General features: G+C 38.4%; 1 pseudogene; it reads right to left on the bottom strand.

Moving 5' to 3' along the window:
* Positions 1 to 6,673: 6,673 nt before the first annotated feature.
* Positions 6,674 to 12,112, bottom strand: LOC125265895 (annotated as a pseudogene).
* Between the last annotated feature and the right edge of the window lie 13,194 nt (positions 12,113 to 25,306).

A 25,306-nucleotide genomic window follows, 5' to 3' on the forward strand; every position in this document is an offset into this window, starting at 1 on the left:
TCTCTCAAACGCTGTCTGCTTTCAGCAATGAATAGCGCTCGCGCGGCGCTGCGCTCTTAAACAACACATGAGAACCTCGTAGACTCAACCTGCCCCGCTCTGTGTCTGTGCGCGTCCACGAGCCGCTCGCGCGTGTGTTTTCTTCTCTCACATTTGGGGCGAAACTGGAGCAGTAAAATAGTTTGTCACAGTCGAAACAAAGCGAGCAGCAAGCAGAGGTTCTGAGCTTTCATTAGAGACTAAAATACGGCGAGAGGAAATGTTTGTTTTGCCTCCGTCAGATCAAATCCGAGGCGAGCATCAGTCACGGGGAAAAGCCGCGTGTGAATCTGCTGGATATTTGAAGTGATAAAGTTGCTGAAAGCCTGAACGCTCCTCTGTGTGTTCAGCAAACAGTCTGAAAGAGACTTGAATGAAATCAGCATCAGTGAGGGGCGAGAGGAGGCTTTCATACAGCTGCTGTTTTGGGCGCTTGAAGCACATGAACATCATCCGGAGTCTGTCTGTGACTCTCATCACCCTCATCTTCACCAGCATCTGTACTTATAATAATAATCATCATAATAATAATACACTGATTCTTGAGATAAGGTCCAAAACATGTTTTAGATGTTAGTTTTTATGATTTAATAATATATTATTATCTGATTTATTTGTAGACAAAGGTCTCAGCTAATGAACTATGTAAAGAACTACCGCCCTGCAGATTTCAGCTCCAACCCGAATCAAACACCTGATAATCATGGGGTTTAAGGCTGCTTGATAGACAGGTGTGTTGGAGCAGGTTTGGACACCCCTGATGTAAAGCAATAGGTTTTTATAAAAAATGTTTCTCTCTCTAAAAATGTACATTTATTCACTTCATAACTTAACACATTACCAAATAAAGCATGCTATTTCAATTTGATTCATCCAAAAACTGTGTAAAGTTTTCAATTATGTAATAATGGTGTTCAGTAAAGTAGATAAGTGATAAAATACATTCTCTACATTTATTTATTGTTCTTTACACTTTTCTTTTTTCTTTACACTATGAACAATCCAGTTAGTAAATTCCTTCATTCTATACCCTGCTTTTTAATATTAAACATAAACAATGTTCTTAGGTAAATCAGACATAGTATCATGTAGTTCAGTTGATGTTTTAATAATTGAACTCAATATGTTGAAAAAAAATAAATAAATCAAAATGAACAGAAACCTTCAAGGTCTGACTGAGAAACTGATTGACAAGACAATAAATTAACTAATTTTTAAACTTATATTTAAGTTAATTAAATAATAAATTTGTGTGTGTGTGTGTGTGTGCTGTGTATAATTTTATATATATATATATATATATATATATATATATATATATATATATATATATATATATATATATATATATATATATATATATATATACACTACCGTTCAAAAGTTTGGGATCGGTAAGATTTTAAAAGAAGTTTTGTCTGCTCACCAAGGCTACATTTATTTAATTAAAAATACAGTAAAAACAGTAATATTGTAAAATATTATTACAATTTAAATTAACAGTTTTCTATTGGAATATAATATAAAATGTAATTTATTTCTGTGATGCAAAGCTGAATTTTCAGCATCGTTACTCCAGTCTTCAGTGTCACATGATCCTTCAGAAATCATTCTAATATGCTGATCTGCTGCTCAATAAACATTTATGATTATTTTCAATGTTGAAAACAGTTGTGTACTTTTTTTTTCAGGATTCCTTGATGAATAGAAAGTTCAAAAGAACAGCATTTATCTGAAATACAAAGCTTCTGTAGCATTATACACTACCGTTCAAAAGTTTGGGGTCAGTAAGAATTTTTATTTTATTTTTTTGAGAAGAATTTAAAGAATTTTTTTTTTTTTTTTTCAGCAAGGATGCATTAAATCGATCAAAAGTGACAGTAAAGACATTTATAATGTTACAAAAGATTAGATTTCAGATAAACACTGTTCTTTTGAACTTTCTATTCATCAAAGAATCCTGAAAAAAAATATTGTACACAAATATTTTGTACATCTGTGCACAATAAATGTTTCTTGAGCAGCAGATCAGCATATTAGAATGATTTCTGAAGGATCATGTGACACTGAAGACTGGAGTAATGATGCTGAAAATTCAGATTTGCCAACACAAGAATAAATTACATTTTAAAATATTTTCAAATAGAAAACAGTTATTTTAAATTGTAATAATATTTCACATTATTACTGATTTTACTGTATTTTTAATTAAATAAATGCAGCCTTGGTGAGCAGATGAAACTTTTTTTAAAGACATTAAAAATCTTACAGATCCCAAACTTTTGAACAGTAGTGTATATATATATATATATATAGAGCCCCCCATCACAGGTGATTCTTGAGATTCGCCTTCAAAGGGGTGGCATTTCAATACACGGTCCTTCCGTTCAGGCTATCTCTGGCTCATGCTGGCCCAGTCAGAGGCAGAGATAACATCTCACAGATCCTCAATCATCATCCTCAACCACTTGGAGTGCTTGGGGCTCAGGGTCAATTTCCCAAAGAGCTCGTTATCTCCCAGCCAATGTGTCTCGTTCCTGGGGATAATTTTAGACTCGACCCGCATGAGGGCCATGGTCACTCCAGAGCGATCACTGGCCATTCAGCAGCTCGCGAAAACCTTTACGCCCCAGGCTTCTCTGCCACTCAGAGCGTTGCATTTCAGAAGATGCTAGGTCTAATGATCTCTGGCTCTGCAGCTGGGCTTGCTTCATATGACATCATATATGATATCACATCAGGTCCTCCCGCATCATTAAATGTTTTGTTAAGTGGCATGTCAATAATTATAATTGTATTTTTGTTTTGTTTGTAATAAAAATGCCTGGAGTTTGCAGTGGAGACATTAATTTCATCATTCAAAAGACAGAGTTCCCTTTCGAAAGTCCCTGTTCTCAGGGAACCATGGTTACATACGAAACCTGAGATGTTTTGATTTGTTACACTACAAATTTGCATCACAATAGGTGTTTTTCAAAATGTTACATTTCCCGCCTGATGGAAAGGAACCTGTTGAGATTAAATGTTTGGCAGTTGATTCCTTTAAATAACATCCTCTTACAAGGCTACACGTTTGACATTGAATCTGTCTATTACAGACAATACATTGTTCTGTTGCGGTGGTTCTCAGCTGTGGTCACTCAGTGCGCTGAGATTATCCATATTTTGATTTCATCTCCACTAGCGCATGCAATAATGACAACTTAAAGTATAATGTCTCTAGCATCATGCCTTGAATATTATTAAAACATGCCAGTGCATTGATTCAGCTGCATACTGAGTCCGTCATTCACTTCAAGTATCCAGTCAGCAATGCTTGATCAACTGGACCACAGTTCAGAATCTTTTTTTTTTTTTTTTTTTGTCATAACGTCTCCCCTTTACTCTCTCTGTCTCTCTCCCCTACTGTGGGAAGCTGCTGGACATGAAGTCCATGAAAGTGTCCCGGACCAGAGCCAAGGAAGGTGCATGAAACATGTCCCACAATCAGGCAAAAATCTTTGACAACTGTGCCCTGCTGATAATAAACTTTTTGTCTTTTTTAAAAGATGTACTGTTTCACATTCTTATATTTTGGATGGAAAAGAGTGGTTTTGCCTCAGTAAACATAGTTTTACTGTAGTTAAAGCACAGTAACACAACACTTGCCATGCGTTAAATAACCCTAACCCTTCAGAGGTTCAACCCTTCACAGGTAATGTTGAACATATTTAGTTATGACTGATTTGCTTTAATGAATGTCCTTATTTTATGCATTATTAATTTTCCTTACAGTTTTTCTCGATTGCTTAAACACATTTCTTGAAACTATGCCTCATATTCTCAAAACAGTAAACACAAATCCTCACCCAATTCCTCAAACATCCTATTTTCAGGTCAAAATGAAGCTCTACTCAAAACCATTCACTCTTGCTGAAAAACCACACTTTGCCCTCAGACATCACACACAAGCCTTCTCCTCCTCTTCCTTCTCCTCCTCCTCCTCTTCCTCCTCCTCCTCCTCCTCCTCCTCCTCCTCCTCCTCCTCGACCTATTCCTTCATTTCTGTGTGGATCCATTGTTCCAAAACTCAATGATCTGATTCGGGCCCTTTTATCTACTGCAGGATCAGATTGATGTGTGTTCAATTTTTACTCTTAGTGTTTTAACCCTTGTTTGAACATGTCTGCAGTTACATTTTGCACAACATTTGATGTTTCTTAAACTTTGTTCCACATACCCCATGTCCCCATCAGTAACAACTAAGCGGCAACCTCCCCCAGTCTCTCGTGAAGCCAATACGGAAGTGACTTAAACTGCGATTCATCGACTGGCCGCTAGGGACAGGCTACAAAAGAGAGCAGAATCTCATTGAGTCTCATGTTAAATTGGCCAAGTTTATAGCAGAAAAAAACATGTTTACACTCTGGTTCAAATTGTGGTTTTGGTCTATACTGCTATTTTTGCCCTTCATGACAACTCTGAGGGGGGTGAATTTTTTATAACTCATCCGTTTAAATTATATTAAGCATTAAAGTTCTGCATAATTAAGGTGGTCACTTGAGTGACAGGTAGATTGCGCTGCTGTCTGAGCCGTCATGTTACCTCAGCTGCCGCTGAATTTGGCATCTCAGCCGTATTTGTGCTTTTTTCTCGATTATTTTATACAATTATAAAATATGGCTTGCTGCATTATATTTGAGACTGATGTGTGTCTGTGTAGATGTGCTCGCATGCTGAAGATAAACAACACACGTTGTTGGATCGTTTCATTGGCTGAAAGTTTTGGTTGTGAGATTTACTACAATGAAAATGGCGAGAGGATATCACAATCCGACAGCACTGCTTGGATATTATAATTAAAACTGCTGCACTATTTTGAAGAAATATACTTTGGACACGGGCTCATTTGTTTGTTAGATACAATCGTATACAGTTTTACAACATAAACGCTGCTCAGATTGCATTATTTCTTGAAGAACGATGACAGAGAGCAGATCATTCAGAAGAAATGTGATGCAAACGATGGACAAAATATAAATCTTTCATGGACAAAAAGTACTGTTTTTTTGTTTTGCAATGGACACTCATATTTTGCCACAGATTGGATTCTTCTCGCGATCTCTATTTCATTATAAAGGTATGAAGTCCCATTTGATTTTCCATGTTGTTATTTGCACACCCAACACTACTGGTGTTGGAGCATCTATATCTTAAAAAAACACAGTAGATTGACAGTAAACCTTTAGAACTTTCTGATGATAAAACTTATCTTCATTAATAGATAGATAGATAGATAGATAGATAGATAGATAGATAGATAGATAGATCCATTGACTGCTAACATGGTCATGTTGAGCTAGGCGGGCGTGGTTTCAGCAACCAGTCACATCAGCTCAAACCACCTCCCCGCCTCTTTGCCCATTTTCAGTTATCCGGGAGTGACGTGCGGTGACGCGCTGCTAAGAAGGCAGCGGCCTCATTTTCGCTTCAAAACTGCTGTTCAGAACTCTATGGGTGACGCCACGGACGCTACATCCATATTTTTTACTGTCTATGGTAACAACACCCAACAAAGTGTCATGTTGAAGTAATAATAATTGAAACAATTTATAAAATCAGCAAAATCAAATGACGTTGGAATTATAACATACTTAATTAAAACTGTCTTAATGTATATTAAAGAACAATAGTAATTAAACGTGGGGTCAATAGACATTTTATTGTTTTACAGCTAAAATGGAAGAGCAACAATGCAAAGAAAATCAGTGACAGGCACAGCATGCCAGTCAACCCAGTCCTGTTGGGGATGAGGAATGAATTTGGTCATCATGTGCCTGAACAGAAAAGACAGAAAAATGAAAAGTTTCCATTGCTATGTCTGTATTCAAGCAATGTACAGTAGTCAACATTTGAAGTGGATCAAAAAAAGTTCATCAAAGTTGTCCAAAGAACTAAGTTTGATCCACTTCAAATGTTGACTACTATATTATGTTTTATTAACGTAGTTCAGGAGGAACAAGTCAAATAAGCTACCCAATCATTACGTCATCTTAATGATTACGTCATCTCAACCAGCTGTCAACAATCTGTAATCAACGTATATCTACCCAATCGGCATGAGTTCAGGCCTGTATATAATCACAGTCAAAATTCACCCAAGGATCCTCGACAGTTTCCAGAATCCCTCCACCACCCCGTCTCCTCACACTCTCTGGGTTACTTCATATAATGGCGTGCTGGGACAGCCAAATACATTTACCAATTTATTTACCTGACTTATTTGTAAGTGTGAACTCGTGAACTAGGAAGTCAAACCGGACGTTCAAATGACAATGGATACAGCTGTGTAGAATAAAGGTAAAATATATGAAAAATAAAGAATTCTTTTTTTAAAAATGAAGCATTAAGACATGTTAAACTGCACCCAATAAACAAGCCTAGAAAAAACAAACAAAAAACAAACAAACAAAAAAAAAAAAACTGTGAACCACCCCTTTAAATGCAACTTTAAAACTTTGTAGAAAACCGTTCCTGCATTGTTGCATTCATGGATTCTTTTGCAACAGCACTGAAAGAGATCTTTGTTCACATGTGCCTTGGCATATATTATGTTTAGGCTTTCAGCTACCACTCATACTGCTTGAGTCCATTTAAATCATTGTGTCTTTTATTGACAGCGGATAGGAGGAAAGAATATCTGAACACACTGAAGCAGATCAGAAACGTCTGTTAGCTAATTTCCCTCAAAACATATAGTATATACAGTACAGTTGAAAACACCCCAAACACCTGCTATGTGCCAATTCACTTCAACTCAATTATCTTTTCTACTGTACTTGTCAAAATATTTCTTCATTCAGTAATGCTTAAGTTATATAATTCATTTCTGCATAATATTTCAATCATGTCACAAACAACTTCCTAAATCTCAGCATTCTTCTTCATGAAGTATGTACAGTATCATAAGAATGTTCTGTCTTCGATCAGGCTCACTGATTTATCGATCAACATGTCTTTGTTTTCAGCAAACTTGTAGCCGAACAGAGTCATGGTGGGGCCGCATGCTTTCTGCACCAGCTGAACCAGTTTGAAGGGAATGCTGAACCTCCATTTCTCCACCTGTTCAGAGGAATTTCTCTGGGTGGAAAAAACTTCACTGACTTTCTTAGATGCCTGAGTGTTTTTTAGGATCCACTCTTCCACCGTTGTGGTGAAGGGAATGCCTATAAAGCTGTACATCTCTGCAGCTTTGCGCATGGGGAATCGTGCGATGTCCTCATAACGCACTAGCATGTAGCGTCCGCGAAGCCATGGTGGCTGCTCGAGTCCGATCTCAGCAGACATGCGGATGTTGTCGCAGTTTTCTTTGAGTTTTCTCACTTCAACCTCATCCACTGGAAGGTCTTCGTCCACGGCCCACTTCTTCCAGATCTTGTACTCTCTGGAGAAGGCAACCATTCGTGAGGCGAGAACGGCGCGAGGGTCCCTGACCAGCTGGATGAACTTCATGTCGAGTCTAGGATCTTCGGCCAGCGACCGTAGCGTCTCTAGCTGCTGGACACGGACGGACTTAATCGCATGATGTTTCTTCTGCATGCAGGACTGAGAGGCCAGCGTCAGGTTGAGCGGCCCGCAGCGCCGCTCTATGCACTGGAATTGCTCAAACGCTTTTCTAACAAGCGGCGTGCAGACGGATTCTTCACACAGCGACTGGCTAGAATAACGGCGGAAGAGCGCAGCTGGTCACATGATCCTTCGGCGGGGGTTTGATAAAGCTCTCCAGCAAGGAAAAGTCACAGAGGAACAGCTGATGCAGAACGTCTCGATACACTGGTTCAGCGACTGTGGCGTTCGTCCCGTCCATCTTGACTGATAACATTAGCGCCACATGCCGCAGCGGCTCAAACAGGTAAAACATATTGGATCCCTGCTGGTTAAAAAATTCACCAACGAAAGAAGAGCCTGAGCGAGTCGTAGCCAGCAGAAGGACGTGTTTCCGTCCTCCAGCTGCAGATGCAGGCGAGACACTCTGCTGGATGGACCTTGGCAAGTTTACCAGCTTTTCAGACACCCTGAAGATGACATCAGAAATTGTTCACAGTTACAGGTACGATAGTTGCCATTAGTGCTAAATGGTCAGTTCACCAGAAAATTATCATGGTAACACTTTACAATACTGTTGCACTAATATGCATTAATTCATGCTTAACTAATGCACAGATAATCATGCGTTAATGTATGACTCATGAAGAACTAAATCATTAATTAATAATTACTGCATCAGCAACTAATAAAGAGTCTATATGATTAATATATTAAGTAATATATGAATTGTTATTAATTAAATGTGTCATAATGTATTAATTCCTTAATAACATATTTTATTAACTAAAAGTGCAAATTAATGTGTTAATTACCACAATGGGTTGAAGCCATGTACTTCAACTTTCAGTTGTCTGCTTTAATTAATCAGTAGCTAATGATTTGAAAATGCATCATTATGTTATGACTTTACTCGTTGAGGCACATGACTATTAACTAATTGTTAAGTAATATGTAATTAAAGAGTTTTGACAGTTGCACATGCAGTGAGGGTAATGACAGAGAATGTGTTTGAAGGATGCACACACATATCAGCACACCAGAATCTGAACTACTGACCACTGTTACACTGTGTTTAAACTGGACATGACCATTATCGAATAATGTGACAAACCATTGCAAGTCCATTTGTCCTTCATAACAGAAGCAGCATTTTGTTGTGTCATGTAGCGTCGCCCCGCGTCTAGTGTAGCATCACTATTACTGATTATAATAGGTTCTATTCTCTTTGTCCGGTCTTGACACAGTGTTACGAAATAGCAGTGCCCGGCCACATGTTCTCAGTGTTCCACCTTTGAATCCTTGACCTCAAGCTTAACCTGACATATTCCTGTGCCATGAACAACAAGACTCTGGATGCAGCAGTTCATCTGATACAGTGGAGTCCCGGTTGTAGATGGTTGGAAATTTAAATTCCCTGGCTTAGTGTAGATGTCAAAACCATAATGACATATTACTTTACAATTAGTTAATAGTCATGTGCATCAACAAGTAAAGTTATAACATAATGATACATTTGAAAATCATTAGCTAATGATTAATTATAGCAAACACCTGGAAGTTGAAGTACATGGCTTCAACCCATTGTGGTAATTAACCAGAGCACGCTTCAGCGCGCTTTACTCCAACGATTGCAAAGGGAGCTTTCTTTGATTGTTTTCTTTATGTAATTTAATCACCGTTAAATAACAGATTATTTTCATCCTACTAAGAGAAACAATGCAAGTTGACGTTTAGTCTGTTGAGTCCAGGCACTGCACAATATTTTGTAATCCTCAACGGCATGTTTATTGCTTGGTAGCTTGATCTGGTTTAGTACCACGCAGGCCTATGTTACTTAGGCTACCTATTCTATTGCATGTCATGCACGAATCGGTGGGTGGGCTAAACAGGCAGTGATGAAGTAGGCGTTGATCTTCTTCTGCGGAGGCGGTGCTTGCTGCCCTTTGACGTCATAGATCCCACTTTGAAAATCCTGTCGTTTGCTGGGTCTGGTGTCAATAAAAGGTTGTCGGTGTGGCCGAGGCTACGTCTGTACGCATTTCCCCCGTTCGCTCTGCTCCCGGGAGTTCTGGAGAAAGTACGCCAGGAAGGGGTCAGTCTAATATTGGTAGCCCCGTACTGGCCAACCAGGATATGGTTTTCAGACCTAATTTCACTCTTAGACGGCTCCCCAATGGAGCTTCCTCTCAGGCAGGACCTCCTGTCTCAAGCGGGCGGCACAATAATTCATCCACGCCCAGAATTATGGAAGCTGTGGGCCTGGTCTCTGAGGGGCTAGGATCATAGATGCTGGTCTCCCAACTGAGGTTGTGGAGACCATTCATCATCCAAGTGGATGCTGCACACTGGTGGTGGATGAGGAGAGACCCCTGATATGATTGGAAAGTGCTTTGTGTGTACAGTAGTACATATGAAAGCGCTATATAAATGCCTCATTCATTCATTCATTCATTCATTCTTCACTCCAGAGCTCCCTCCATGAGGAAGCTGTATGCATATAAATGGAAATTGTTCTCTACTTGGTGTAGACAATGTAATACAGACCCTGTCCATTCTTCTATCAGCCTTGTGCTACAATTTCTCCAAGAAAGATTCTCGGATGGTTTATCTCCTTCAAACTTGAAGGTCTACGTTGTGGCTATTTCAGCCTATCATGCTCCTCTGGGGGTTCCTCGGTGGGTCGAGACCCCTCGTTATACTCTTCCTCTGTGGTACCCTGAGGTTGAGGCCTTCAGTGCGTACAAGAACTCTGGCCTGGGACTTGGCCGTGGTACTGGAAGGGTTAGCTGAGGCTCCCTTCAAACCACTAGAGGAAGTTTCAGAGAAATTCCTCACCCTAAAGACTATATTCTTGTTTGCTATTTCATCTCTTAAAAGGATAGGAGATCTTCAAGCACTTTCAGTTGCTCCCTCGTGTCTGGAATTCACACCTGGAATGGTCAAGGCGTTCCTACACACTAGACCAGGCTACGTGCCTAAGGTTCCCAACAACATCCCAGGCCCTATTGTACTTCAGGCCTTCTATCTTCCTCCATTTACAACTTTGGATCAGGAGAAACTCAATCTCCTCTGCCCAGTGAGGACTTTGGATGCATATGTCCACAGAGCTGCCCTGTGGCATAAAACAGATCAGTTATTTGTATGTTACGGGTCTCCTAAGAAAGGAGGCCCAGCGTCCAAGCAGAGGATGAGCAAGTGGTTGGTTGAGGCTATCTCACTTGCATATGAAGTGGCCGGTCAGCCATTTCCACTAGCTGTCCGCGCCCATTTTACCAGGGGTATGGTGGCCTCAAAGGCCTTGATGGCAGGAGTTTCCATCAATGATATATGTGATGCAGCTGGATGGTCATCCCAGCACACATTCATTAGGTTTTATAACCTGGACGTATGCTCCACTCCGGGGTCGTCGGTTCTGTCTACAAGATAACAGACAGGTACTTGGTTCTACGGCGTTGTTGGGACAGCGTTCCCATAACGTCATATGACGTAGCGTCGAACAGTTCCCATGAAAGGGAACGTCTCGGATTACTTGTGTAACCCTGGTTCCCTGAATAGGGAACGAGACGCTACGTCGCATTGCCGTATCCCCGGCATACCTGTGAGCGTCTTGCTTCAGCCATAATCCAGCAGTTAGCGTTTTTTGTTCTGGGTATGCTTTTCCTGGTCCGTGACTTCACCCGCCTCTGACGTCGCGTCTTATCATTGGTTAGATACAAGAGTGCTTCACGACGCAATCATGAAGAGGGTTCCCATAACGTCATATGATGTAGCGTCTCGTTCCCTGTTTAGGGAACCAGGGTTACACAAGTAACCCGCGACGTTTTCAGCTCTGAAACTTACAGGATATTCTTATAGTATGATGACCTCTTGTATGTCAAAAGCTCAAGGAAAATTTGATTTCTCAGTTCATCACCCCTTTAATATCTTATCTTTTCTCAAAGAAGCAATTTCTCCAGCAATAGAAACTGAAAAATGAATGACAACATTTGATTTTAAAGTGTTCTCTGACTGTTATTCACACGTACATTAAAATAAATAGAAGAGGAGCGTGAGAGAAGTACCTACTTTGAAATAATGTTGTTTTCCTTTTCAACGATGACCAGAGCCACAATAAAGATGACAGAAATGCTATATTTAATGTTCATTTTTGTGTGTGATTGTGTTCAGCAGGTGTTTCACTCTCAGATCATTTCTTCATCTTTTCCCCCCGATTTGACTGTAAAATAAAACACAAAGCTCATGAGTTACTGTAGGTAATTAATTTAAAGGGGACATCGGATGCCAATTTTCCACAAGTTTGTATGATTCTCATGAAAAGTCTATAACATACTTTGATTAAAATTTCTGAATGGTTGTGTAAAAAACACCCTTTTTACCTTGTCAAAAACAGCTCTGTTCACAGCGAGCCGTTTCGGTGCATGTCCCTTTAAATGATAATGATGTACTGTTCACCCCACCCCTATCTTCTGTAAACACTATTTGATAGTGAACTCACATTCTTATTTATCCATATATAAATGCTCAAAAACAAATAAAATACATTTGAAAATTACTTGTTAGTCATTAACTAACACCTTTATAAACCTTATTGTAGTGTTACCATGTTATCTTTAAAATGTAAACAGTTTGTAATTAATGAAAAATTTTGCATGCTCGAAGTTTAGTGTGACTGCAACTTAGCTGTTTAAAAAAAATCGTCCGTATTACTGTAAACTGCTGAAGGAGAGGTAGAGAATGGATGTTGGGATGAAAGGATGTAACTGAAAGGGGTTTCTGAGCCAAAGTGAGAACATAGAGAAGAAAAGAATGATGAAATTATTAAAGAAAGACTGGAAGTAGGGAGTGGTGGTGGAAATACAGCTTGGATGTGATGGATCCAAAATGGTTTATATTCATTTATGCATGTTCATTTATTCATATTCTATGTACTCACTTATCATTAATCATTTTTAATCTTTTTATCATCATTTATTGGTTATGAATTTTAATGTTACTTATGATTTCAAGTATTCATATCATCTTACTCGGGTTACTCACATATAATCACTTATATTCAAGAATAACCATATATTTACTTCATATTATGCTCTTTTGTTGTTTTGATCTCTATTGTGTTATTTTACCTGTTGAACTGTAAGACTTTGATGTTCCAAGTGAACTTTAAGTTTCTGGGTAAAAGAGGGTTTGTTATCTTTGTGGTTGAGTTGGGTTCCTGCCAAAATTTTACCAAAGCGTAAAAGTTCTAGAATGGATCACATGATGTACTTTTTCTGCAATAATATTTTGTATCTTTGTATTCAAATGAAAGGGAATTTTTCGTCAAATGTTAACTTGTTATTGTATTGTTCCGAAGAAGGTGTTACCCCACCCATTTAGATACTATTTTGGGGTGTTTATGCCCTGTTTGATAATGTCAATTGTCACGAGATCACAAAATTATCCAATGACTGTCAGAATAGCAGGAAATCATCAAATGTCATGAATTTCTTTAAAAACTCCGAGCCATGGAAAGGTTCATTTTGACCTTTCTTACTCATCCAAAACAAGACCCCCGAATGTGATGTAAGTTTTTCCCATCTTGGGGTATAAAACTTGGCTCATTCTCTCGATTGGTACCTCTTTCCTGCTATCTTGATTGCATCTTGCTGTCTCGTTGGCGCCATTTCTAATGATTTTCTTGCAAATTACTATACTCAGATTTCAGGATGTTCTGATCATAAATGTTCGATTTCAGATTTTAACTTTTATCTTTTGGTTTTATTAAACATTTTCATTATTGATTGGAATTTGCGTGTGAGGTTAATTTTAATTGGACATGAATAAATAATTTTCTACAACGTCATCACGGCCTGGACTTCATTTTCTCAAGAATTTGCATCAGATGCCACTAGGGGGAGCTGGAGCAGCCTGAAGTGAAGCTGTTGTGGAGGAGAATGTCTCATGACATCACGGGTGGTGGAGAGTGGCAAGCTTGCAGTTGTCGGAAGCGCTGGCGGCTTTTTTTGACTTAAGTTTGGGTGGATTCTGCATATATTTGGAATAATCTTGTTATCTGAATGATTGAAGTGGATAACTTTGCTTTTAAAGTGCATTGAAGTTGAGCCACGGTCCCGTTCCTGATGTTGTCCTCGGATCCGCTAGACACGCTGCGTCCTCGGGAGTGCCAAGAGAATTCAGGCTACGTCCACACGAAGCCGGAGCTTACCCTAAACCGATATTTTTTTTTCCTCGTCTCAAAAAATATCTGCGTCCACACGAAACCACTGAAACGACTCAAAACGATGTAGTATACATGCCAGACCATTACGTGGCGCTGTAATTCTGCCGCAGAAATGCACTTAAAGCAGCGAAGAAGACTTGGAGCATGCGCATAAACCTTGCGCGCTGAATACAAACTTTAGCAAAGCTTAGAAATAACACTTTATTTTGTTTCAGTAGCTTCTGCAGCATGAATGCAAGCATGTAGAGTCTGCTATTGCTGTTGTTGGTGCTGTTTTGTGGTGTTAGCGTGTCTGACTAGGGGTCGACACGTGGGGTGATGACATCATCGTTTCAGAAAATATACGGATTGCCCCGTCCACACGACAACGCCAAGCCGGCGTTTTCAAATTTTTCCACTCTGGGACCCGGTTTCAAAAAATACCGGTTTCACCTTTCGAAAACGCCGGATCCGTGTGGACGAAACGCCTATCCGATAAAAAATTTGTGCGGTTTCACTGAAACGCGTCTCCGTGTGGACGGGGCCTCAGTGGCTGGCGAGGAGAATGAGGAAGCCGGTTTCTGCCAGTGGTGTAGTCTAGTTTTTTGTAGTGAGTATACAGTTATTTTTTCCCTTCCAGCCTCATTCAGTGACACCCCATAAGCACCACCACACTCACTAATGTATATAGTGTGTATCTGATCTAGGCTACATGTAATTGAGAGTCATTTGATGGAAAAAAACAAAACAGTACAATCCAGATGTTACGTAATGTGGTATAGAAACTCTCACGATGAGGAAGAATACTGGAAGGCAGAATTTAATCACAAAACACTCAGGAACCATGCAGGAACAACACAGAAGAAAACCACAGATACTGTAAATGAGAACTGACAGAGACTGAGGGAGAACACAGGGTATATATACACATGGCAAACAAAGATGAGTAAATAACAAGACACACCTGACACGGAGGACTCTAATCAAACTGTTCAATCAAACAGGCAGGGAACAGAGGGTGACTAAACTAATCAACAAACTAGAAGATTAACAAAGAAACTCTAAGATCTGAAAAGAGAAACAGATGACAAAACAAACTCAAAACATGAACAAATAAACCAAACATGTGACAGTACCCTCCCCCTCCCAGAAGACGTGTCCTCATCTGAGAGGTGGGAAGGTGGGTGCCCTGTAGACTGACAAGGGGCATCTTGTGTAGAACAGGAAGCCTCCAGGGTGGTACTGGTGGTACAGGGATCCAGGGTGGAGCTGGCACCTCAGAGAGCCCCCAGGGCGGCGCTGGTTCAGGAGGCCAGGGTGGATCCGACAGTTCAGGAAGCCATGGCGGAGTCATCTCAGAACTGAACTTGATAACTGGAGTCATCTCTGGGCTCCAGGACATCACTCCATACTCCACCAGAATACCCAGAGGTACAAGTGTTGCAGCCAGTTCCGCTGAAGGTTCAGACGTGACGGCCATCTTGACTGAGGGCTCAGATGTTGTAGCCATTTAGGCTGAAGGTTCAGGCGTGGCAGCCATCTTTGCTGAAGGTTCAGGTGCTGCGGCCATTTTGGCTGAGGGCTCAGACTCGGCGGCCCTCAGCCAAGTCTGAAGCTGTGTCTGAAACCGCTCCCTATCCACTATATAGTCCACTATATCGGGTGTCGGCCATTTTGTAGTGGTGTCTGAATTCTGAGTGAACGACTTCATTCCCTACATTCGTTCACTACTTTATACCCACAATTCTCTCTGATTTCGAGTGTACATTCCATGTACACTTGCTGAAGCACTATTTCCCAAAATCCAATTTTTCTAACCTTTTTTTTTTTTTTTCTTTTTAATCACTACTTGAATAAAACCTACTAAAATGTAGGGGGACATTATTATATAGATGAATTAAAAAAAATGAAATTATATTAATAAAAAATATTATTTTTATTATTAAAATATTATGTAGGCATTAAATCAATTTAATGTGTTTTACTAACAGCAATGTGTTTTAATAATTTGTGGCACTGTTAACTCATTAAACTTTAAAAGATGATAATTTAGTGGATGATTTAAAAAAATTCGTTAATCATAGGTAGCGTATTCAAATCATAACGGTCGCCTGAGGGCGCTCAAAGACCACGTCATCTGTGAGCGTGAGAGTTTCTAACAACTTTATTAAAAAGGATAAATACATGAAATTGTGTACACTTGTTAATGTCTTTATTTTTGTTTGCAGTATTTTATAGTATTAAATGATTATGAACACATTAAGCATGCCAAAAAATAACAAACTGCCGTGCAAACTGCCATCGTTAATCTTGCAGAGACGGCGAGCTTGAGCGGGGAGTTCTTTGGCGTGAGTGAGCAGGAGTAAGTATTCTGATTAATTATTTTGTACAGTATTTTAAAATGTAACGCCAGTACGCCATATTAAGTTAATGCATACTATTGCCTGCGAGCTTCTCCTCCTGTCTGTACGGTAATTTCTCTACTGTGCGACAGAGAGTCGAGTGGTTATGACGCAATCGTTAGCCTATTTTTACAAAAACTGTTTCTACGGGGCCATAATGTAACATAGAAGGTAATGGAGCCCTTTATACATTGTCGTGTATCTTTAGAAATAAATAATGGACAAATGGAGTCTTTAAACGCCTCAGATGTAAAGTTATTCGCTGTCAAAGTGACGCCAAAATGAATGGGAGTCAATGGGGATGCTAACGCAAGTGAAGTTCTGCTACAAGATGGCGGCACGCGGCCGACTTCAACTTCCGGTCGACTTCCTTGGGCACTGTGAGAATCTTGAATGGCGGCCATCTTGGGACGAAACTCTGGAATGGTTGCCTGCGGGTTAGCGTGAGATGTGGCCTGCATTTTCACTTGGCTGAGAATTGGGATGGTCTTAGGAGCTGTAGACAGAGGAAGGGAGGCGGACTTCAGTGCTGTTGGAAACCCAGTTTTGGATATGCAGGAACGCAGGAGAGCAGGAATGGACGGATCCATTGGAGCGGTATGTGGAGGGCACTGGTGTGGGGTGAGCTGGCGAGGCCAAGTGTGTTTCAGAGGGGGCAAGATGAGCAAGACGCTAATTTTCTTTACACAGCAAAATCTCCAGAGTTAAATCAACTCTGCTCAGAGTACATATGAAGAGTTCAGATGCAAAACCCTCTAAATCCATCAGACTTCTTTTCTTTAAAATGAGCATTTTTTACCAGGCTTTTACGATCAAGTTCAGGAGTTTAATTTTAAAGGTAATGATAAGGTTATTATCTAGTGAATAAAATAACTTTTTTTCAAAAATGTCACTCTAGAAAATTGATTGGTTTTTAACGAGTTAGATTTTCTTTTGCGTCAAAACCAGCTAAATCCACTTGTGCTTTTTTTGCAAAAACCTCTAAATCCACCTATTTGGGACAAGACATGGTAAATAGTTGAAAAATCACTAAAGATGCAACTAAAAACCCTGAAAAAGATGAGAGAACTTATCACTTAACAACTAAACAGTAAACAAACCTCTTTACACAGGGATCTAACACGTCTCTTCTATTCAGCCTCCAGTTTTTGCCTCCTCCGTTTATATGGCACAGCTTCCATATGAGACAGAAGAATAGCATCTTGTTTGACTTTGTCTTTGTTGAAATAGAGCTGTTGTTTGATGTATAATAAATCCGATTCCTTCAAAGTAACGGCACTGCACGAAGAACTGTTATGAGTGCATGATACAATTGCGACCAAGCCATTTCCACTGTAGGCTATTTTGCCTTATGACAGGCAGAGTTTTGAGGTAAATAACGTTTTCTTCTGCCATTCAATATTAGTAGGACAGGCTGATCCATTTCATCGTACTCCATCTTTTATTTTAAAAATCTCAATCTGAATCTGACTCTGAAAAAATCTCCTCAGCGCGTCGCTATATTGAAACTGCTCGGAATCATATGATTCGATTCGCGCCTTCTGATTGGTTCTCGGAATATAGCGGCTTTTGCTGCCAAAGGGAAGTGGCGTCTAGAGGCTTTTGCCAACAAACCGACATTTCTGAATGGGCTGACGCTGCGATTTAGAGGATTTGAAGCACGTGATTTGTTGAACGTGTACTACGTGCCGTAAGCATTCGTTCAATGTCATTATCTCATTTTTGACAGAGGTGGCGTTTAGCGGCTTTTGCATCTGAACTTTTCATATGGTCCCTCTCTAAATATTGTTAAAATAACACTAAAGCAGAGTTAAAGTTAATGAGATAAGTAGCTATTAATTGAGTGATGATTGTGCATTAGTGATGAACACCTGCTGTTAACAATCACTGAAGAAAAGAGAAACACAAGAACTACAACTGACTTCAGTCACAGCCATATCAATTGCTTAATTATCTCATTAACTTTAACTCTGCTTCAGTGTTACTTTAACACTATTTAGAGAGGGACCATATGAGCAGAGTTGATTTAACTCTGGGGATTTTACTGTGTAACTTCTTCTACTTCAAAATTTGAACCATTTAAATAGAGAACAAGATTTATCGACTCGACTAAAGAGAAATAACAAACTGGCTCGCTGTAACGAATAGTATCCTCATCCAGTCCCATCAAAAAACACACACTGAGGGAGGCGTCAGGCCAGCTCACCTGATGGGAAAGCTTGAGAAAATCCTCTACATACCTCTCCATAGACGGTCTTCAGCCAAGATCATCCTTTTTTTTTTTCTTTTAGGTCTGTTCTTCTGTTAAGTAAAGTGGTATAGAAACTAGTAATGTGTTGTTTGCGAACAAGCCGGCTCTAAGAGCCGAATCTTTGTAGCAAACAAGAAGAGCCGACAGGAGTTGGCTCTAGAGCCGAATCTTGTAATCTGCATGCAGAGGCGGGACTTTATTTGAATAGGCACACCATGCAGCCAATCACATGGGAGGACAGACTAGGATCATATCATTATGTGAAAAGAGGAAGGGGGACACACGCTCCGAAGATAGCGAGTGTAGTGGTACAGGCCAGGTACACAGAGTGACAGAGAGAGGTGTGGGAGCCGGATTTAAATGCAAGCGCATCGGAAGAAAGTGAGGAACTGAGTGAAAACCGAAAAAGAAGCAGCATCTGCCTGCATTTATTTGCCTTATATGTCTTTATTTATTTGATATGTTTGCTGTGGTTCTGTGTTCAATTGATCAATTTAAGTTTTATTAAAATGTTAAATAATAATAACTGTGTATTTTTTTGTAATGAACAAATGCCTAAAAAATTGAATAACTATTTTATATCATAAATAAAATTGAATGGATGTAATTGAAATATTGGATGGAATTAACAAAACAAACTGCTATATTTACTAAATGTGAATTTAATGTAATATTGAACTATCAATTATCAAAATGTTGCATTTACTTGTTTACACTGTATTTACTCCAGGAGTACTTTACAATGGATATAATAAAACCAAAGTTAAAGAAAGCAACTGTACCATAGGCGTAATTTGCGGGTGGGACGGGTGGGACATGTCCCCACCACTTTTTGAATCATCTCGCGGCATCTCGCGGATATCTAATACAAAAGAAACACCTCTAGTTGATTATCAATTAGAGTTAATAATAGGCGATCTGGCGCTGGGATGTGTTGTTTTTTAAATCTTGTTGAGTGCTCATTGTCGCTGTCATCAGAGGCGCAACAGTGTTCTCTTGGCGCTCGTGCACACTGCTTAACTGTTGCAGAGACTCTCTATTCGTTACGTCGAATCACAAAACAAAATACACATAAACGTGTCCCTGCTCTTGATATACAATCACTCACGAACATCTTTGGTTTTAATGAAAAAAAAAAATCATACATGGTTGGATTCGAACCCAGAATCTCTTGCACGCTAAACGAAAATTTTGCCTCCAGTCCATCAGGACAATCTATTGTGAGCAGCGGATCCATGTGTTTATTAACTAATATACATATTCTCGAGACATATTGTATTATAGCAGATGTAAGGAAGAAACTATCATATTAATTTTAATATCATATTATTATTATTGTAATAATACAATTGTAATAATACAATTGCAATACACCCAATCCCCCCAACCCACCCCCCCCCCCCAACACACACACACACACACACACATTCCTGTCCCACCCACTTTTTAAAACAAAGTTACGCCACTGAACTGTACACTACACACATTTTAATTAAACATTTATTTGCCAAGTAAACAGAAAAAGCCTAAAATCAACCTATTAAACATTTCATTCATTTTAATATTCAAGTAGATTGCATGTAAAATAAGAGCATGTAAAATAGCCTTAATGACTAATCCTTACTTTGGTTCCTGGTGCATACCAGCCATATGCAGTCACACTCAATGTTAAAGCATAAAAAAATAAATAAATGCAATTTTAACTGCAACACTTACATGAACATTAAAGGGTTTAGTTCACCCAAGTATGAAAATGTTGTCATAATACTCTCACCCTCAAGTTGTTCTAAACCTGTGCGAGTTTCTTTCTTTTATTGAATACAAAAGAAGATATTTGGAAGAATGTTGGTAACCAGACAGTTGATGGACCCCGTTGACTTCCGTGGTATGAAAATAACAATAATAATAATAATACTATGAAAAGTCAATGGGTGTCACACAACAGAAGGATGCAGACAGGTAAGTTGTATAAAACATGTTTTTTTTAGGCTTTGTGTGTCTTTCCCATTGCCTGACTCACAATGACTTTTGATGCAGAGCTATGCATAGTTTCGGGTCATAAAAAGTCTCATCAGATGGTGTCCATGCTAACCGAGTCCATTGGGGTCTATTGGTGGATGGTTCTGCAGACCCCAGAGTGAGTTTTAAAGATTACTTGTTAAATATGACAAATAATTGTGTCTGATTTGTCTCAGTCGTTACAATATATATATATACTTTGTTAGATTTGCAATGTTAATAACTGTAGAAACGCATCATCACAGTCTGTTAAAAGTCAAATTATATATATATATATATATTTGTGTATGAGTGAATTGTCTTACCATCAGCTGTTGTTCAATAGCAGTTACAGCAGTGCAGTCTTTTACTGAGTGAAATATCACACCCTTTTATGTCATGAACCTGTTACACCTGAAGTGCTTGTTGTCTTTTGAGAAGTCAATTACTTACAAAGAGAGTGAAGTTTATATTTGATCTTTATATCATTTGACAAATCTATTGGTGCATTATGGATGACAGTATGATACTGATGATACTACCAGAAATGTTACTAGCTAAGAACAACATGCTAGCAGAAGATGAACATTGAGAAAGAACTTTAATAGATGTATCAAATCTATTTAAAAAAAAACGAAGCATTTTCATGTCAAGTTTAAATTGACACAAAAGGATGGATTTGTTGTGCTTTACTGTATTATATAAGCCTTCTAAAATGATGAAAAAAGAGAAAAGTTTATGACTGACACTTAATTTGGCTCTTGGAGTTGCTTTCCTTCCAATGAAATGATGTCACTTCTAGCAAGTCATGTGATTTGGGGAATATGCTGAAGGGCGAGTTGCAGCAGTGTAACAGGGTGGAGTTTGAGACACAAACTGATTTAGTTGTTTTACACATTACAAAAATATGCATCACAATAAATGTATTATATGTCAAAGAGAATAAGTAGCGATGCACCGATACCATTTTTTAAGGACCGAGTATGAGTACCAACCCTTTTTTCCCCCTAGTACTCGCCAATATCTATGCCGATGCCGATGCCTATATAAATTTATTAATTTCTTTTGTTTTGTTTGATGTGGCAGTTTTCCAAGCACAACACAGTGAGGCAAATGAATATAGGACAGCTTCTTTATTATTACTCCATACAAAAAGTAATAATTTTTATGTGCTTGTCACAAATTTATAGAACAAATTTCACCAATAACCTGCAAAGGGCATAATTACCAAAGTCATAATAAAAAAAAAAAAAAAAAAAATAATAAATAAAAAAATAAAAATAAAACATCATGTCTTTTTTAAACTGCCTTTCAAAAACTAAGCAAATATTACAGAGCAAATGTTTATACCACAACACTGTAAATAACCTGAAGATTTCTCTGGACCAATGGGCAATAAATGATATGAGAAATTTTATTTCAGATATGTATATTATATAGAGGTGCCGATACTAAATTTCTCTGCCGATGCCGAGCCAGTTTGGTTCGGCCGATGCCGATAGTTTGGTTATTCTTAAGGGAAAAAAAATCTCTCCCAAATAATGTTGCAAACTATGCAGGGAACCCTCTCATTTGGTACATTACAATATTAGAGTTACAATTAACAGCAGAGGTATTATATTCAGCTGCTGTTTGTTTTCAGATATAATAATTATACTCATAAAAACTGAAATGTTTGTATAAAACTTAGTTTCACAAAAGGTGGTTTTCATAAGCAGTTGTTGTCTTCATGGCAAATTTACACAAACATAATTAACAGTAAATAAGCTCCTCTCTAGTGTTTTATACAGTACAGTCCAAAAGTTTGGAACCACTAAGATTTTTAATGTTTTTAAAAGAAGTTTCGTCTGCTCACCAAGGCTACATTTATTTAATTAAAAATACAGTAAAAAAACAGTAATATTGTGAAATATTATTACAATTTAAAATAACTGTGTACTATTTGAATATATTTCACAAAGTAATTTATTCCCGTGATGCAAAGCTGAATTTTCAGCATCATTACTCCAGTCTTCAGTGTCACATGATCCTTCAGAAATCATTCTGATATGATGATCTGCTGCTCAAGAAACATTTAATGTGTACTATTGTACAAAATATTTGTGTACAATATTTTTTTTCAGGATTCTTTGATGAATAGAAAGTTCAAAAGAACAGTGTTTATCTGAAATCTAATCTTTTGTAACATTATACATGTCTTTACTGCCAAAATTCTTACTGACCCCAAACTTTTGAACGGTAGTGTATAATGCTACAGAAGCTTTGTATTTCAGATAAATGCTGTTCTTTTGAACTTTCTATTCATCAAGGAATCCTAAAAAAAGTACACAACTGTTTTCAACATTGAAAATAATCATAAATGTTTCTTGAGCAGCAGATCAGCATATTAGAATGATTTCTGAAGGATCATGTGACACTGAAGACTGGAGTAACGATGCTGAAAATTCAGCTTTGATCACAGGAATAAATTACTTTGTCAAATATATTTAAATAGTACACAGTTATTTTAAATTGTAATAATATTTCACAATATTACTGTTTTTTACTGTATTTTTAATTAAATAAATGTAGCCTTGGTGAGCAGACGAAACTTCTTTTAAAAACATTAAAAATCTTAGTGGTTCCAAACTTTTGGACTGTATATATATATATATATATATATATATATATATATATATATCCTGAGGTAAATGTGACATGACATATTGTCCACAAGCTGTTTCATTGACGTCTTTCTGAGGTTGAAGCACAAATAAAGTGATTACATGTGACGTGATACTTTCTGGTAAGTTGTACTAGGCTATATATTTCACCGTACCTCTGATGATCATGCATGTTTTTCAAGATATAACTTGTATTGAAGAGGAAGAAAAGACTCCACCTGAGCTGAGGCATTACAGCGATCTGACACGCCATGTTTACAGTTTTTCTCGGTTGCTTAAACACTATAACCAGGCTTTTGAACTAAAATTTCAAAACCCTGAGGCCATTTAACAAAAAGCACACCCATTCCTGTTTTGACACATGAATCAGATTTGTTGAACTGTCACTGCAACATTCCAGACACAATTACGCTCTAAAAAATGTTGGGTTAAAAACAACCCATTGGGTTGAAAATGGACAAACCCAGCAATTGGGTTGTTTTAACATTTGGGTTAAATGTTTGCCCAACGTCTGGGTATTTTATTTAACTCAACTGTTGTATACAAATTATTGTATTGCTTGCTTAAAATGAACCAAAATGTGAAATTAACATTTATTAATATGTTTAATAAATGAGCATTTATTAATAAGAAAGAATAATAAACAATAAACTTTATTAAATTGCTTATTAATAAATGCACCTTTTGATTATTATTGTTGCCTCTAGTATATTGTTGATTTTTAATTTCCCTATTTTGGGTTCATTTTAGTCATATAGCATTTTTAATCAGTAGTTGGGTTAAATAAAACTACCCAGCAGGTGGGCAAACATTTAACCCTACCGCTGGGTTAAAACAACCCAATCTGGGTTTGTCCATTTTCAACCCAACTTGTTGTTTTTAACCAAACATTTTTAGAGTGTACCTTCATTTCATTGCGTACACCATGTGTCATTTAGAAAGCCTGGCATTCATATTGTTCCCTCAAGTCAGCAACTTGAGATCAGTAGCACACAGTGACCCACATGGAAACACTAAGAGTCAGAATTTATCACACACCAATCAGAACCTTCAATAGAGAGATAAAAGAGCCCGAGTCAGTTCATTCAGTTTTGGAACAATGGATCCAGAGAGACGTGATTGAAAAAGTCGAGGACACCAGAGAGGAGGAGGAGGAGGAGTAAGGAGTGAAGGAAGAGGAGGACGAGGACGAGTATGATAGGCAAGGAGACAAGGAGTCCCAGATGAAATTCGTGCCACTAGTTGACTATGTCCTTGTCCAGGGTATGACTATGAGGGAGGATGGGCAATGAGTTCAGCCAAACTTAAGTTCCTTCACCGTCGCCTCGATCATAAGAAGCTTCAGGGAGGGAAACAGGAGGTGTACCTCAGTGTACTCTACTGTAATTTCTGAGTTACAACACGTGCATCAAACTGCCTTACATACAGATAGAGTTTCTGTCTGCTTCCATTTTGTAAAAAGGATGTGTTACAGTTACAGTAATCAGTACTTCGTAGGACACAGAGACGATGGAATGGAAGAAGCCTGACGAGACATTTCAGTTGATGAGTGCCAGGAGTGGATCAAGAGGGTTTTTCCCCGCTGCTTGGATAGGGCCTGTAGAGCCTGTGATGTTGATGTGATTCCCTGGCCTGTCCCGGACCAAAGATGTGATGCTGGGGCAGAATATTTTTTGTTGTTGTTTGTTGTATACATGTATACATGTGTTCATCGTGTGAAAAGTTCCTTGAGGGGGAGAACCACAAGCAACTCAACTTATTACTGTTATTTGTAGTATTGTTTTGAATTGATCGCTGCAGTGTGTAAGACTATGTTGTAGTGTGTGTGTTTTTGAGGGCTTGTGTGTGATGTCTGAGGGCAAAGTGTGGTTTTTCAGCAAGAGTGAATGGTTTTGAGTGTAGAGCTTCATTTTGATCTGAAAATAGGATGTTTGGGGAATTGAGTGAGACGTTATGGATTTGTGTTTACTGTTTTGAGAATATGAGGCATAGTTTCAAGAAATGTTTTTAAGCAATCGAGAAAAACTGTAAGAGTGTCAAAACGCCATTTATTGTTTGAATTTCATGATAAAATAGACATAATTTGAAAACTGAAACTTTTATTCTCATCAGAAGTAACAAAGCACAAAGCTTTTTGCAATTATTGGACGGGAGGCGCTACAAATTT

Source organism: Megalobrama amblycephala, linkage group LG3 (assembly GCF_018812025.1).
Source record: "Megalobrama amblycephala isolate DHTTF-2021 linkage group LG3, ASM1881202v1, whole genome shotgun sequence".
Classification (NCBI taxonomy): domain Eukaryota; kingdom Metazoa; phylum Chordata; class Actinopteri; order Cypriniformes; family Xenocyprididae; genus Megalobrama; species Megalobrama amblycephala.